This window comes from Bos javanicus, chromosome 26 (assembly GCF_032452875.1).
Source record: "Bos javanicus breed banteng chromosome 26, ARS-OSU_banteng_1.0, whole genome shotgun sequence".
Classification (NCBI taxonomy): Eukaryota; Metazoa; Chordata; class Mammalia; order Artiodactyla; family Bovidae; genus Bos; species Bos javanicus.
The window spans coordinates 20,383,059-20,400,972 of NC_083893.1; the positions used below are offsets into that span (position 1 = coordinate 20,383,059).

At 41.5% G+C, this 17,914-nt stretch overlaps 1 non-coding gene across 1 annotated transcript; it reads right to left on the reverse strand.

The window, feature by feature from the left end:
- Positions 1–6,189: 6,189 nt before the first annotated feature.
- On the reverse strand, positions 6,190–6,296 carry LOC133239683 (U6 spliceosomal RNA). The gene has a single exon (XR_009733933.1). It is a non-coding gene; the product is annotated as a U6 spliceosomal RNA (small nuclear RNA).
- Positions 6,297–17,914: the final 11,618 nt, after the last annotated feature.

Consider the following 17,914-nt stretch of genomic DNA (forward strand, 5'->3'; position numbering starts at 1 on the left):
TTGGCAAATTACTAGAAGATAGCACTCCTGGCCAAAAATAATAATAATTTTAAAAAGCAGTTAAGGTTTCAACTCACCTGACTTGGTGAAAATCACATGTGTGTAATAAAATTTCAGCTTTGAAAAGTCCCTAAATCAGCTGTAAAATAGAATAGATGTGCCCATACTTACCCGCCTCTCTATAGACATTTTTGGAAGTCAGCCTAGCCGGTTAAAGTATCTGGAAACACCAGGATCACACCCGCTGCAGCAAAATGAATACACCATGACGGGCACATGGCAAATGAAACCAAGTGAGCAAAGAGCAGAGTCACCTTTCCAGTCTCACTTTCTCCCAGGGTAGAATCCCCTGTACTAGTTAAGTCACTGCATTTTTAAATCCTAAATCTCTATTCTGGCAGATCCTATCTGCCTCTCTGCAAAGAGACAAGCTTGTTTCAAAAAGTTCCCTTTTCCAAAAACTATCTTTACTAATGCATAATCTACAGACAATAAAACACATCTATCCTAAGGTTGGAGAAGGAGATGGCAACCTACTCCAGTGTTCTTGCCTGGAGAATCCCAGGGACCGAGGAGCCTGGTGGGCTGCCGTCTGTGGGGTTGCACAGAGTCGGACACGACTGAAGCGACGCAGCAGCAGAAACATCCTAAGGTTACAGTTTGACAAATGTATACACCTGTGTGACTATGACTGTGTTTTTTTAATTGATTGTTTTTCTGATATTTACTTATTTATTTGGCTGCACCACGCAGAATATGGGATCCTCGTTCGCTGACCAGAGATTGAACCAGCACCCCCTGCATCTGAAGCGTGGAGTCATAACCACAGGACCACGAGGGAAGTCCTGACCATGATCACACGTAAAGAGAGAACATTTCCATCACCCATAAAATTCTGTCATGCCTCTTTGCAGTAAATTCTCACCACTGACACAAGGTAACTATTTATATGCTTCCCTTTTCTCCCGTCTTCTAGACAGAGGAGCCTGGTGGGCTACAGTCCATAGGGTTGCAAAGAGTCTTCTAGAATTTCATATAACTAGAATTTCTTTTTTTAGAATTCCATATAAGTGGCATCATACAGTATGTACTATTCTGTGAAAATGACCCATTTTAACAAGAGTTTAACCATTTTTAGAATAGCATGATCGCAGTAGATAGTGAATTCTTTGAATGTAACTTAGAGGGAAGAAGAAACATAATATGAAAATAAAGGAGGGAAGTTGCTCTATAAATAAGGGACACGTTGCTCAATCCTTAAGACAGGAGACTCAACTGATAGTCAAGTTGAAGTAACCTTGGTAAGATCTGCCTCAGTAGAAGAATGGATCATTGTGGAAAATCAAGGCAGAAAAAATCTTTAAGAAGGAGGTAGGAAGTAGAAAAGTTCTGAGAATGAATGTCAAACCTTGTTTTCAGCCATGGTTTTGTCACTAACAAGCCATCTGACCTTACACAATCTATTTTCCTACTCTGATCCTGGTTTCATTGTCTACATAATAAAAGCATTGGACTGGGACTTCCCTGGTAGTCCAGTGGCTAAAACTCTGGGCTCCCAACGCAGGGGGCCCAGGTTCGATCCTTGGTCAGGGAACTAGATCCCACGTGCCTCAACTAAGACTCAGCACAACCAAATAAATAAATATATATTAAAAAAAAAAAAAGCATTGGACTGCAGACACAGTTTCCAAGTAGCTATGAGATTAGACATAAGTTTCATGAGGGCAAAGATTTTGTCTTTTTTTTATTTTTAGTTTTTTTAATTTTAAGAGACTTTGTCTTATACTGCTGTGACCCCCGTACCTAACAGAATGCTAGCACTCAATAATGTTGAATGAATGAGTAAGCTCTCTTCTAGCTCTGACATCCTATCCCTTTTGGCAGAATCATCTAGTATAATGTTGATTCCTCAGCTCCTCCAGCCCCTAATGAGTGTTGGCCCAAAATAACTTCTTTGCCACAGAACCCATGGAGGCCAAGGTTAATCTTGTTCTTGTTGCTTAGTTGCTAAGTCACGTCCAACTCTTTGCGACCTCGTGGACTGTAGCCTGCCAGGCTCCTCTGTCCATGGGATTTCCCAGGCAAGAATACTGGACTGGATTGCCATTCCCTTCTCTAGGGGATCTTCCCAACACAAGGATTGAACTCACTTCTCTTATGTCTCCTGCATTAGCAGGTGGGTTCTTTACCACTAGAGGCACGTGGGAAGCCATACTTAGTGACAAATGAAGCTAAAGGGTCAGATATATGCCCTTCCAGAGTTACTTTGCCGGTTGTAAGCAAGGTTTTCCTTGGCATAACAGCTTTCATTCTGAAAGTTTGGCAGGCAAAAGCCCTTATCCCAAAGGTTGCAAACTCATGCCTTCAGGGTCTGGATTAGTAATGAATGAAGTAAGTTGAGAAGTTGCCAATATAGAATGTGAACTGGTGAGCTGGATGGGGCATGGTTAAATTTTGGAAAAAAAAGTTTTAAATCTTAATTCACTTTTTAAATGGTTTGCTGGCAAAAATATTACTTCCAGAGTTAGGCCCTGCGGTTGTCAGTTTGCAATCCAAGCATTCCCTCACGTTTGTATTCGTGATGGTGGGAGCCTCTCCAGTGGCTGCTCTTTGAAAAGCCCTGAGCACACAGTAAGAACTTTTTTTTTTTTTTTAATATTTATTTATTTGGCTGCATTTAGTCTTGGAGAAGGCAATGGCACCCCATTCCAGTACTCTTGCCTGGAAAATCCCATGGACGGAGGAGCCTGGTGGGCTGCAGTCCATGGGGTCGAGAAGAGTCTGATACGACTGAGCAACTTCACTTTTACTTTTCACTCTCATGCATTGGAGAAGGAAATGGCAACCCACTCCAGTGTTCTTGCCTGGAGAATCCGAGGGAGGTGGGAGCCTGGTGGGCTGCCGTCCATTGGGTTGCACGGAGTCGGACACGACTGAAGCGACTTAGCAGCAGCAGCAGCAGCATCTTAGTTGGGGCACTCGGGATCTTATGTTGCAACACAAGGGCTCCAGAGCGCTCTAGCTTAGTAATTGCTGCATGGGCTTGGTTGCCCCGTAGCATGTGGGATCTTAGTTTCCTCACCAAAGATCAAACCTGCATCCCCTGAACTGGAAGGCGGATTCTTAGCCACTGAACCACCAGGGAAGTCCCCACAGTAAGAACTTAATGAATACTTTTGAATTACTAGATTGTAGTGATGGACTGTGGGGAAGGCAATGGAACCCCACTCCAGCGCTCTTGCCTGGAAAATCCCATGGATGGAGGAGCCTGGAAGGCTGCAGTCCATGGGGTCGCTGAGGGTTGGACATGACTGAAGTGACTTAGCAGCAGCAGCCGTGATGGACTGTGATTTTATTGGGCTGAAAAAAATCTGATGGAGTGAATCTCTTTTATCATCTCTTCTCTCTACCTTACTTCCCAGTAAGGTACCTGCTCTGATGCCTGACTGTTTACTCATTTCCACACTTTCATTTTGGTCAGCTGGAGCAACCTTGACTTCAATGGGCTCAAAATACTCCAGTTCATTTGTTATCTCTGTCTCCCTCCCTCTGTCCAACCTTCTGTCCTCATCATGAACTCATCCTCTCAGGACAAAAGCTGGGTCATTTTATTCCCTATTATTCCTCTATCCCCTTCATGATTTTTCACCCTAGACCCCCACCCAGCTTCCCCTTTCTTAACCCTCCAAGTTCACTCTTTTCTTTCTATTATAAAAAGTATCCAGTAAACCTATTCACACAGAAGTATTAATACAATATGTTACTCCTCTAAGAATGTTTAATTTCAAAGTGGATATAAACAATACTGAATGCAAAGGAATATACCCAGGCAATGAAAAAAAAAGTAATATTTTTCCAATTGACCTTCTAGATGACCCTCAGGCCACAGTTCTTTATTCCACTTTATTTCAGTGGAATAAAGATAATACAAAGCCAAGTAAACTCTCTGCTATGAAGAACAAAGCTGGGTTGACAGAAAGTTTAGTAACTATTTGCTTAGCCTCACATTCCAGTTTTGCTTTTTACTAGAAGATCTGAGGCAAATTACTTACCCTGTCTATGCCTCAGTTTCCCCATCACTAATATAAAGATAATAATAGTATCTACCTCGTAGGTTGCTGTAAGAGTGAAAAGAGTTAATACATTTAAAATCCAGGAAGACAGCTTGGCACATACTAAGAATTCAGTGTGTGTTTGCCATTATTGTCTGCACGTTAAGGGCAGTCTCTACTTCACAGGGTGAAAGAATTAGAAAGGTGCCTGAATCAAACACAGCACAGTACTTAGCACACAGTAAATGCTGGATAAATTCCTTTGTTATTAAAGGGTGTGATCAGTTTTTATAACTATAGGATCACAGCCCTCCAAAATATCCAGGTCCTAATCTCTGAAACATGTGAAAGATACCCTGTAAGGGAAAAGAGATTTTGCAGGATCTTGAAAAGGGGAGATTACTCTGGATTATGCAAGGGGTTGTAAATGTAATCACGAGTGTTCTGTAAGAGGAAAGTAGAAACTCAACAAAAACAAAAATAAACAACTCAGTTCAAAAGGACTTGAATAGACATTTCTCTGAAGAAGATATACAAATGGCCACTAAATACATGAAAAGGTGCTCAACTGCAGTGATCATTTGGGAAACACTAATCAAAGCTATGAGACACCACCTCACTCATACCCATTGAGACGGCTACTATCAAAATTACAGAAAGTAACAAGTGTTGCTTATTTAACTTATATGCAGAGTACATCATGAGAAACGCTGGGCTGGAAGAAGCACAAGCTGGAAGCAAGATTGCAAGGAGAAATATCAGCAACCTCAGATATGCAGATGACACCACCCTTATGGCAGAAAGTGAAGAAGAACAAAAGAGCCTCTTGATGAAAGTGAAAGTGGAGAGTGAAAAAGTTGGCTTAAAGCTCAACATTCAGAAAACGAAGATCATTGCATCTGGTCCCATCACTTCATGGCAAATAGATGGGGAAACAGTGGAAACAGTGGTAGACTTTATTTTTGAGGGCTCCAAAATCACTGCAGATGGTGATTGCAGCCATGAAATTAAAAGATGCTCCCCCCTACTTTTTATTTTTAAAGGTAATTGTTGGGGTATATTTACCTAAAATGTTATTTCATTTATTTTAATCGGAGACTAATTACTTTACAATATTGTAGTGGTTTTTGCCATACATTGACATGAATCAGCCATGGGTGTACATGTGTTCCCCATCCTGAACCTCCCTCCCCATCCCGTCCCTCACGGTCATCCCAGTGCACCAGCCCCGAGCACCCTGTATCATGCATAGAACCTGGATTGGCGATCTGTTTCACATATGATAATATAAACATTTCAATGCTATTCTCTCAAATCATCCCACCCTCGCCTTCTCCCACAGAGTCCAAAAGACTGTTCAATACATCTGTGTCTCTTTTGCTGTCTCACATATAGGGTCATTGTTACCATCTTTCTAAATTCCATATATATGCATTCAGTTCAGTTCAGTTCAGTCACTCAGTTGTGTCCGACTCTTTGGGACCCCATGAACCTCAGCAGGCCAGGCCTCCCTGTCCATCACCAACTCCCGGAGTCCACCCAAACCCATGTCCATCGAGTCAGTGATGCCATCCAACCATCTTATCCTCTGTCATCCCCTTCTCCTGCCCTCAATCTTTCCCAGCATCAGGGTCTTTTCAAATGAGTCATTCTTCGCATCAGGTGGCCAAAGTATTGGAGTTTCAGCTTCAACATCAGTCCTTCCAATGAACACCCAGGACTGATCTCCTTTAGAATGGACTGGTTGGATCTCCTTGCAGGCCAAGGGACTCTCAAGAATCTTCTCCAACACCACAGTTCAAAAGCATCAATTCTTTGGTGCTCAGCTTTCTTTATAGTCCAATTCTCACATCCATACATGACTACTGGAAAAACCATAGCCTTGACTAGACGGACCTTTGTTGACAAGGTAATGTCTCTGCTTTTTAATATGCTGTCTAGGTTGGTCATAACTTTCCTTCCAAGGAGTAAGCGTCTTTTAATTTCATGGCTGCAATCACCATCTGCAGTGATTTTGGAGCCCAGAAAAATAAAGTCAGCCACTGTTTCCACTGTTTCCCCATCTATTTGCCATGAAGTGATGGGACTAGATGCCATGATCTTAGTTTTCTGAATGTTGAGCTTTTTTTTTTTTTTTTTTAATATGGAATGCTTCACGAATTTGCTTGTCATCCTTGCGCAGGGGCCATGCTAATCTTCTCTGTATTGTTCCAATTTTAGTATATGTGCTGCCGAAGTGAGCACGAATGTTGAGCTTTAAGCCAACCTTTTCACTCTCCTCTTTCACTTTCTTCAGGAGGCTCTTTAGTTCTTCTTCACTTTCTGCCATAAGGTTGGTGTCATTTGCATATCTGAGGTTATTGATATTTCTCCCATCAATCTTAATTCCAGCTTGTGCTTCATCCAGCCCAGCTGGATGTACTCTGCATAGAGGTTAAATAAGCAGGGTGACAATATACAGCCTTGATGTACTCCTTTTCCTGTTTGGAATCAGTCTGTTGTTCCATGTCTAGTTCTAACTGTTGCTCCTGACCTACATAGAGGTTTCTCAAGAGGCAGGTCAGGTGGTCTGGTATTCCCATCTCTTTCAGAATTTTCCACAGTTTATTGTGATCCACACAGTCAAAGGCTTTGGCATAGTCAATAAAGCAGAAGTAGATGTTTTTCTGGAACTCTCTTGCTTTTTCCATGATCCAGCCGATGTTGGCAATTTGATCTCTGGTTCCTCTGCCTTTTCTAAAATCAGTTTGAACATCTGGAAGTTCACACACGGTTCACGTATTGCTGAAGCCTGGCTTGGAGAATTTTAATCATCACTTACTAGCATGTGAGATGAGTGCAATTGTGCAGCAGTTTGGGCATTTTTTGGCATTGCCTTTCTTTGGGATTGGAATGAAAACTGATCTTTTCCAGTCCTGTGGCCATTGCTGAGTTTTCCAAATTTGCTGGCATATTGAGTGCAGCACTTTCATAGCATCATCTTTCAGGATTTGAAATAGCACAACTGGAAATCCATCACCTCCACTAGCTTTGTTCATAGTGATGCTTCCTAAGGCCCACTTGACTTCACATTCCAGAATGTCTGGCCCTAGATGATTGATCACACCATCATGATTATCTTGGTCATGAAGATCTTTTTTGTACAGTTCTTCTGTTTATTCTTGCCACCTCTTCTTAATATCTTCTGCTTCTGCTAGGTCCATACCATTTCTGTCCTTTATTGAGCCCATCTTTGCATGAAATGTTCCCTTGATACCTCTAATTTTCTTAAAGAGATTGTTAGTATTTGCTTACTCCTTGGAAGAAAAGTTATGACCAACCTAGACAGCATATTAAAAAGCAGAGACATTACTTTGTCAACAAAGGTCCATCTAGTCAAGGCTATGGTTTTTCCAGTAGTCATGTATGGATGTGAGAATTGGACTATAAAGAAAGCTGAGCACCAAAGAATTGATGCTTTTGAACTGTGGTGTTGGAGAAGATTCTTGAGAGTCCCTTGGCCTGCAAGGAGATCCAACCAGTCCATTCTAAAGGAGATCAGTCCTGGGTGTTCATTGGAAGGACTGATGTTGAAGCTGAAACTCCAATACTTTGGCCACCTGATGCAAAGAGCTGACTCATTTAAAAAGATCCTGATGCTGGGAAAGATTGAGGGCAGGAGGAGAAGGGGATGACAGAGGATAAGATGGTTGGATGGCATCACCGACTCAATAGACATAAGTTTGGGTGGACTCCGGGAGTTGGTGATGGACAGGGAGGCCTGGCCTGCTGAGGTTCATGGGGTCGCAAAGAGTCAGACACAACTGAGCAACTGAACTGAACTGAACAAGTGTTGACAAGGATGTGGAAAATTGGGGAAAGGCATGTAAAATAGTACAGCTGCTGCAGAAAACAGTCTGGTAGTTCCTCAGAAAATTATAAATAGAACTAACCATATGATCCAGCAACTTCACTTCTGGTATAGGCCCAAATGAATTGAAAGTAAGTTCTCGAAGAGATATTTATACACATCTATTCACAGCATTATTTACAGTAGCTAAAATGTGTAACCCAAGTGTCCATTAACAGATGAACGGATAAGCAAAATGGGGTATATACATAGAATTAAATACCTTCAGCCATAAAAAGGAAAGAAATTCTGACATATGCTATGACATGGGTGATCTTTGAGGACATTATGCCAGTGATATCAGCCAAGAAAGCCAGTCACATAAAGCTAAATATTGTGTGATACCACTTATATGAGACACGTGGAGTGAACAAAATCATAGAGACAAAAAGTGTTACAATGGTTTCCAGGGGCTGGGGGGAAGAAAAGAATGGGCCATTGTTTAATAAGTATAGAATTTAAGTTTTACAGACGAAAGAGCTATGGAGGTGGGTAGCAGTGATGCACAACATTATGATTGTATTTAATACCACTGAACTGTACACTTAAAAATGGTTAAGATGGTAAACTGTATTAGTGTATTTTACCACAGTAAAAATAATGGAAAAAATAAAAGAGAGAGTTAGAGGGAGATCGGACTACAGAGGCAGAAAGAAGTAAGTAGATGCAGAGAAAAAAGATGCTGTGATTCTGGCTTTGAAGGTGAAAGTGGAAGTGAAAGTCGATCTGTGGGGTCTGACTCTTTGCGACCCCGTGGACTGTATAGTCCATGAATTCTTCAGGCCAGAATACTGGAGTAGGTAGCCTTTCCCTTCTCCAGGGGATCTTCCCAACCCAGGGATAGAACCCAGGTCTCCCGCATTGCAGGCGGAGTCTTTAGCAGCTGAGCCACCAGGGAAAGAAGTGGCTAAAAGCCAAGAAACGCTGACAATTACCAGAAGCCAGGCTTCAGCAATATGTGAACCGTGAACTTCCTGATGTTCAAGGTGGTTTTAGAAAAGGCAGAGGAACCAGAGATCAAATTGCCAACATCCTCTGGATCATAGAAAAAGCAAGAGAGTTCCAGAAGAACATCTATTTCTGCTTTATTGACTATGCCAAAGCCTTTGACTGTGTGGATCACAATAAACTGTGGAAAATTCTGAAAGAGATGGGAATACCAGACCACCTGATCTGCCTCTTTTGAAATTTGTATGCAGGTCAGGAAGCAACAGTTAGAACTGGACATGGAAAAAAAAAAAAAAAAGAACTGGACATGGAACAACAGACTGGTTCCAAATAGGAAAAGGAGTTCATCAAGGCTGTATATTGTCACCCTGTTTATTTAACTTATATGCAGAGTACATCATGAGAAACGCTGGACTGGAAGAAACACCAACTGGAATCAAGATTGCCAGGAGAAATATCAATAACCTCAGATATGCAGATGACACCACCCTTATGGCAGAAAGTGAAGAGGAACTCAAAAGCCTCTTGATGAAAGTGAAAGAGGAGAGTGAAAAAGGTGGCTTAAAGCTCAACATTCAGAAAACGAAGATCATGGCATCCGGTCCCACCACTTCATGAGAAATAGATGGGGAAACAGTGGAAACAGTGTCAGACTTTATTTTTCTGGGCTCCAAAATCACTGCAGATGGTGACTGCAGCCATGAAATTAAAAGACGCTTACTCCTTGGAAGGAAAGTTATGACCAACCTAGATAGCATGTTCAAAAGCAGAGACATTACTTTGCCAACAAAGGTTCTTCTAGTCAAGGCTACGGTTTTTCCTGTGGTCATGTATGGATTTGAGAGTTGGGCTGTGAAGAAGACTGAGCACCGAAGAATTGATGCTTTTGAACTGTGGTGTTGGAGAAGACTCTTGAGAGTCCCTTGGACTGCAAGGAGATCCAACCAGTCCATTCTGAAGATCAGCCCTGGGATTTCTTTGGAAGGAATGATGCTCAAGCTGAAACTCCAGTACTTTGGCCACCTCATGCGAAGAGTTGACTCATTGGAAAAGACTCTGATGCTGGGAGGGATTGGGGGCAGGAGGAGAAGGGGACAACAGAGGATGAGATGGCTGGATGGCATCACTGACTGGATGGACGTGAGTCTGAGTGGACTCCGGGAGTTGGTGATGGACAGGGAGGCCTGGCGTGCTGCGATTCATGGGGTCCCAAAGAGTCGGACATGACTGAGCGACTGATCTGATCTGATTTGATCTGGAGCCTCCAGAAGGAATCAGCCCTACCAGAAGCTTGGCATTAGCCCTGTAGGACTCAGTTCCCACTTCTGGTCTCCAGAAATGTAAGTGAATAAATTTCTGTTGCTTGAAGCCACAAGGTTGGTAGCTTGTTACAGCAGCCATAGGAAACTAATACAGAGAGCTCATTCTATCCCGAGTCTCCTCCAGAACCCAGCAGGATCTTCAGGGAAGTTAGAGGAAAAAAACTCTTATAGCTAAACAGAGATTATAATACTCTTAGGAGAAAAAAACATTTTCAGACTTCTGTTGACCATCAGAGGAATCCAGTGAAACTTTCTTTTGCTCTGGTCTGGGTTTAGAAGGAGGCTATGAGCTAATACTCCCAAACTATTTGCAGCAATGAGAGAATCAACAGCCAAAATTGTCACTTTTTTCCAGTTTTTTAAAACAATAGAGTCTGTTATTTCTTTCCTAAATGCATCAGCAGGGCCAGTGGAGAAGGTCTGGAAAGCAACAGCTAAGATTAGCCTGCAAGCTCCCCACAGAGACCTTGAGTGACTGTCAGCTCTGCAGGGAACAGCAGCAAACCCTCACGCAAATGGCCTATAAAAAAGGCCTTGTCAGAGGCACCTTGACCTGCCTGGGCTTCTCTGGTACTCGGATTCCCAGCGGCCCTCCCAGGGTTATGCTCCCTCGCATGATGTATTTCCCCTGCCTTTTTTAGAGCTGCATTATGCTTGCTCCAGGAAACAGCCTCTTCCTTCTCATAAACACAGCCTTGGGTTCCTGACCAAGCTCCCTGCCACTCCGCAGCTCCTTGTCCATCCATCACACCTTGCTGTCACCCTGGCTGTGATTGTGGAGAACTGGTCTGTTTCCAGAGGTGAACCTAGGGTAGGCTGAAGGAAGGGGAAAGCCCTGGGAGCAGCCGAGGGTCACACATACCCGAGTTCCAGCCTGCTGATGAGTTCCCTGGAAACTGGCTGGTTTGCACAATGAGCAAGCTTTTCCGATGACCCAGAGAGTATGATGGAAAGGTCTTGATAAGGTCACCACCAGAGCTAGGCTTGGCGTCTCCACTCCCTCAGCTGAATGTGCAGTGCCCAGGGATAGACGACGAGAGACTAGGGAGGTGCTGTGAAAAGTTCCTTGTAAGCAAGATGGAAATGACTGAGGGTGGGATTTGAAGGGTCAACACAACCACTCCCAAATCAATGTTCCATTGGCACTAACGGTGCACCTGGAATTCTCACCGATAGGAATGTCTCTTTCCCAGTGTCCAGAAAATTCCAAAATCCTTTTTGTTCTTCCTTTACAAAATCTACCTCAACTGCTTCCTCCTGCAAGGCAGACCCTCACATGCCCACCTCCAATTCTGGGCAAAACAAGCAGAGATTGGTCTTGGGAAAGGGAGTTCTTTCCCCAGACCTCTTCCTCCAAGCTGGGAATCCCACACCACCTATTCATCATTGTGTACAAAGCATCCCCCTCTCCTACAGCTCTCTTTTAAGATGCAAAACTCCCTAGAGGAAGAATATTTGGTTTTGAAGTAAGAAGATGAATTAGAATCCCATCTCTGTTCATCAGTGCATGGCCTAAAGCAAATCTTTAACTTCATGATTAAAGATTGGTTTTCTCCTCAATGCTTGCTAGTGCTCAGTCGTGTCTGACTCTTTGCAATCCCATGGGCTATAGTTCGGTAGATTTCTCTGTCCATGGGATTTTCCAGGCAAGAATACTGGAGTGGGTTGCCATTTCCTCCTCCAGGGGATCTTTCCAATGCAGGGATCTGGAACATATGTCTCCTGCATCTCCTGCACTGGCAGATGGGCTCTTTACCACAAAGTCACCTGGAAAGCCTTTTCTGCTCTGTAAAATAGGGATATTAATGTCTTCCCTAGCTACCTCAGAGCTAAGGTTGATTTAAAGACAAAATATTAAAGATGTATATACTCTTCAATATGTTTTTTTTTTTAAGTTCCCAGCAACTTTGAGTGGTTTTGTTCGGTCCCTAGAGAAAGTACAAGGGTGTTGGGTCCCTCAGGACAAGGAATTTGCCGAGTTCCACTATTTGTCTCAGCAAAGTGTTGTAACTCTATCATGTAGTTTTATAAACATGAAATATACATACAAAATAAACATGCTAAAAAAAATAAATAAATAAACATGCTATGCTAAGTCACTTCAGTCGTGTCCGACTCTGTGTGACCCCATAGACAGCAGCCCACCAGGCTCCCCCGTCCCTGGGATTCTCCAGGCAAGAACACTGGAGTGGGTTGCCATTTCCTTCTCCAATGCATGAAAGTGAAAAGTGAAAGTGAAGTCGCTCAGTCGTGTCCAACTCTTAGCGACCCCATGGACTGCAGCCACCAGGCTCCTCCATCCATGGGATTTTCCAGGCAACAGTACTGGAGTGGGGTGCCATTGTAACATCTCATAATTATACATGTAACATCACATAATTATATATGTGTGTGCGTATATATACAAATATATAAAATCACTTGTAATAATACTAGATTAAGAAGAGAACTGAAGAAGAGTGGTTTTACTAAAATCTAGAAAAACGTATGTCAGGTAAAATATCACGAATGCCAGAAAGTATGTTAAAATACTCAGCAGATAAAACAAAATAAAATGAACTGAAATGAGAAAATGTTAATAATTTTTAAATCTAGGTGGTATATATATAGATGTTCATCATGACATTTTAATATTCTATCCACTTTTACATTTCAAATTTTTATAATAAAAGTTTTAATGTATTTAAGACATTGTAGTAGTATAGAAAATGTTCATCATATGTTATTAACTTTTTAAAAAAGTGAATTAAGAAACAATATACTAGTATGTTAACACATTTGTATCAAAAAAGAGAAGAAAAGAAATGTAAATTATAGTAGTACCAGTAAATGTCCCTCAAATTGTAAGTTGGTTGTTGCTGGTTGGGGTTATGGTTGTTTTTAAAATAGTTTTATTTTGCTTTTCTGTATTTCATACATTTTATCTAGCAATCATTTACCTTTTGTATAATTAGATCATCAAAAATGTTATTTAAAACTAAACCTATAAAGCCCACTAGATGGAAGAATATTTCAGAGATTGAGAATAACCTATGTTGGTTACATCTACACCACATTGTCTGTATCCACTCATCCACTCATGGATACTTATTTCCATATTTTGACTCTGCTGAATAATGCAAAACAAGCATTTTATATATTTGATGGATATAAATTATAAATTATGGATATAAAGTATAAATTGCTATAACCTTTGGAGTGTACGACTTGGCAATACCTATTAAAATTCTAAATGTTTAATAAAAACTAAAAATCTTAAAGAGTGAGGGAAAAGATTAGGAAATAAAGCCTTCAAAAGAAAAAGAGACAGTAAATCAACTATGCTTCAATAACAAATAAAAGAGAAAGAAAAGAGATGGAATAACATAAGGGTTCATCACTAGTGTATTGGTTGATTATATTTTGGTTCATCCATGCAATGGAGTACTACGCAGAGGTATATTAAACAAGAGCAACAAGAAAGTGCTATTTGGTGAGGAGATAGGTGAGAAATGCTAGTATCTGTGCAAAAAGCAAGAAGGAAGAAAAAAGGATATGTGCTTACTTGGCTTATATGTGCACAAAATGCTTCTGAAAGCCATGTTTTATTTCTTAACTGGGTAGTGAGTTCATAAGTGTTTATGTCATGGCAGTTGCTATTAAAACTGTATTTGCATAATGCCTTCTCGATATTTTAGTACACACACACTACTGTACAGAAGGAAAAAAATCTATAATCTCAATAACTATGTGCAACAAATGTTAACATTTTTAAGTATTTCTTGTCATCTTTTTTCTGTGCATTTTCCATAATTGAGATGATACTGTGCTTAAATTTTGATAGACTGTTTAACAAATAAGCATCTTGCATTACTATACTCTTTGTATATTTATCGTTTTAAGAACCATTGTAATAATGCATAGAAATTTTTATGTTTCAAAGAGCATAGTCCTTGGTAATAAATAACAAGCACTAACACTTCATGCTGGTGGAAGCTTGACTTTGCAAATGCTTTTGGGGTGATCAAGAGTATTCCCATCCCACATAACCCTGTCAAAACCCCACCCTCCTTCAAGGCCCAGCTCAAATCCCACCTCCTCCATGAATCTTCCCCTGACTGTCCTCCATAGAAGCCTCCTTCTTTAGCCTTCCAGGGTATTTATATATTCTGTCTCTTTTTATAGCTACTCAGATTCATTTCTTTTCTTCCAGGTACACTATAAATTCTTAGGGACAGAGACCCATCTCTAGAGGGCCTGGAAAATACTAAGTGCCCCTTAAGTAATATGTAAATAAATTTGAAAGGCTGCTTTTCTTACTCTTTGCTTTAACATCCTGTATTACCAATACTGTTTGTCTATATAATTGTCACGAATGAGTTTTCACCCAAATTGGAGGTTTGCAAATGGAAACACGTTCTATAATTGCCATATTCAGAAATCAGGTCCATGACCACTCCTGCTCTCCCTGATAGTAGATTTGATATTTGCTTTGAAGGTTGAATTAAGGAATGTTTGAGCTCTAAAAATAACAACTGTGCTTACTGAGGGCCCATTGTATGCCAGATGCCAGCCAAAGTAGTTTGTGTGCCCCTGTGATGTTATTCTCCAGAAACACTATGAGTTAAAAGTTAGTTTCCCTGTTTTATATCTGAAGACACCGAGTCTCTTGCCCAGGGTCAACCAGCTTATATATGGAAGAATTAGGACTCCAACCCAGATCTACCTGTGTCTCACATGCCTCACTTCTGGGCAAAGCTGCTTCCCCAGAAGTAAAAATATAAAATCTAAATCTTGATCTCTACCTCTCAGTTCTATATTGCAAAGTGAATTCTCCATCAAATGGGTGGCACTTGTGATTTAACATTTTTATTGATAAATACAAAAGAACAGGTAATGTTTAAGAGGGAAATAAAAAATCCATAATTTTACCACCTGATAAATGCTATCATTTTGGAGACTCTCTTCCAGGCTTTTCCTATGTGTGTATCTTATAAAGAAAAAAAAAAAATCTTTCAGACATTTTTGCATGTGCTTTTAAGCAGAGGAGTCTGTTTAGTAGTAAAGACAAGTGTGGCATCAAAGACAAATGTCAGCTTTCTTGCAGTTTTGCCTGGGACTCATCTTGCATCAGATGGAAGCCTGGAAATAGGACAAAGATAAAGCATAGTTAACAGGGAGTTGATTTCCTGCACACTCAAACACAGCCTGCAAGTAGCAGGGGATTCCTAGATGAAGACAGAGGGCATAGCATTTGCTTGTGCTTCAAGTGTCATACGGAGAAGGCAATGACAACCCATTCCAGTATTCTTGCCTGGAAAATCCCATGGATGGAGAAGCCTGGTAGGCTGCAGTCCATGGGGTTGCTAGGAGTCGGACATGACTGAGCGACTTCACTTTCACTTTTCACTTTCATGCCTTGGAGAAGGAAATGGCAACCCACTCCAGTGTTCTTGTCTGGAGAATCCCAGGGACGGGGGAGCCTGGTGGGCTGCCATCTATGGGGTCGCACAGAGTTGGAGACGACTGAAGTGACTTAGCAGCAGCAGCAAGTGTCATATGTTGTGTCTGAAGCTGTTGAATGTGCAGCAAAGAGTAGATAATGTTGGATTTAGCTGCATTCTTAATTCTTAATTGTTCAGCTACTGGAAGTCCATTCTTCCAGGAAAGACACCAGGGAAGTATTTCTCCCCGCCTTCCAGCCCTCTCCCCTTGTCTCCCCACTCCACTCTTCCTCCCACCCACCACACCCCTTTCTCTTTCCTTTCTCCTCTCCCCTCTCTCTCTTTCTGATAGAATAATGGTCTCTAAAGATGCCCATACCCTAACTCCTGGAACCTATGAATATGTTACCTTACATGGCAAAGTTGCACTGTGATTATGGGTATAGACCTTGATATGGGGAGATTTTCCTGGATAAACCAGGTGAACCCAACCTAATCACATGAATCCTTAATAACACAGAAATTTTTCCCAAGTGTGGTCAGAGGGAATTAGCGAGATGGCAGCTAAGAAGGACTTAGTCTGTTATTGCTGGTTTTGAAGACAGAGGGAGGGGGCTATTAGCCAAGGAATGTGGGCAGCCTCTAGAAGTTGGAAAAGGCAAGGAAATGGATTCCCCCCAGAACCTCCAGAAAAGCTACCACTTTGATTCTGGCCCAGTGAGACCCATGTCAGATTTCTAACTTAGAGAACACTAAGGCAATAAATTTGTGTTGTTTTATATTGCTCAGTTTGCGGTAATTTGTTGCAGCAGGAATAGAAAACTGATTCTATTTTCCCCTACCCTCTCTCTCTTCTTTTTTCTCCTGCTGCAGTTGTGTCTTTATTGACTAGTATGTGTGATTATGGGCTTCCCTGATAGCTCAGTTGGTAAAGAATCCACCTGCAATGCAGGAGACCCCAGTTCAATTCCTGGGTTGGGAAGATCCACTGGAGAAGGGATAAGCTACCCACTCCAGTATTCTTGGGCTTCTGCTTCTTTCTCCTGTCCTTTGTATGTCCTTGTGTGTCTGCTCAGTCACTCACTCATGTCTGACTCTTTGCAACCCCACTGAATTCCTCAAACAGAGACTACCTTCTCAAGCTCAGTCACTGCAGCAAGTTCCCTGGACGTCAGTCTCCGGATTCTGAAATCTACTCATCTCAAAAACAAAACAAGAAAAGAAACAGAAACTCCAGGCTTCATTCTTCAGCTGAAGAGACTGAAGACAGAAATCTTGTCTGTCTTGTTTATTGTTTAATTTCCAACACTTAGAACAGTGTTTGGTACATAGTACTATCTCAATAATTATTTGTTGATGGTTGTTTTCTTGATTAAATAAAAAACTTGTATGTTCCCCAAGCCATGTGCTGCAGCCATTTGCTGCTACTGACTCTGAGTCTCATCATTCCTAAAGGGAGAGGGGTGAATGCAGGGGACCCACTGGGATAAAATTAGTGTTGAAATTGACCCAGGAGTAGCTCTGCTTAGCCAATGAGGACTTTCTTAAGTATAGTTTATGCTGTGCTTGGTGACACATGATTAAGGAAGCTTCCTTAATCATTCAACCAACATTGAGTCTGCTATGTGCAGCACTCTCTGCCCTGTTCTAATGACATAAAGATAACTGGACACCGTCACTGCCATCCCAACACTGACAACCTAGGAATAGCTTGTCGGCTTCTTTACTATGTGGTGGGCAGTCTTTTACGTACCAGGACTTCATTTAAATCTTAGAACAATGATTCAGAGAAAGATATTATTAGTCTCATTTTAGGATAAGAAAACTCAGCCCAGAAAGTTAACTTATATAAATGGCAAGTAAGTGATATCTACCCACCTGGAATTCATGTCTGCCTGAGTCCAAAAGCATATAATTACTACTTACACTGGGCTGGAAGAAGCACAAGCTGGAATCAAGATTGCTGGGAGAAATATCAATAACCTCAGATATGCAGATGACACCAGCCTTATGGCAGAAAGTGAAGAAGAGCTAAAGAGCCTCTTGATGAAAGTGAAAGAGGAGAGTGAAAAGGTGGGGTTAAAGCTCAACATTCAGAAAACGAAGATCATTGCATCTGGTCCCATCACTTCATGGCAAATAGATGGGGAAACAGTGGAAACAGTGACAGACTTTATTTTTGGCGGGGCTCCAGAATCACGGCAGATGGTGACTGCAGCCATGAAATTAAAAGACACTTGCTCCTTGGAAGAAAACGTATGACCAGCCTAGATAGCATAT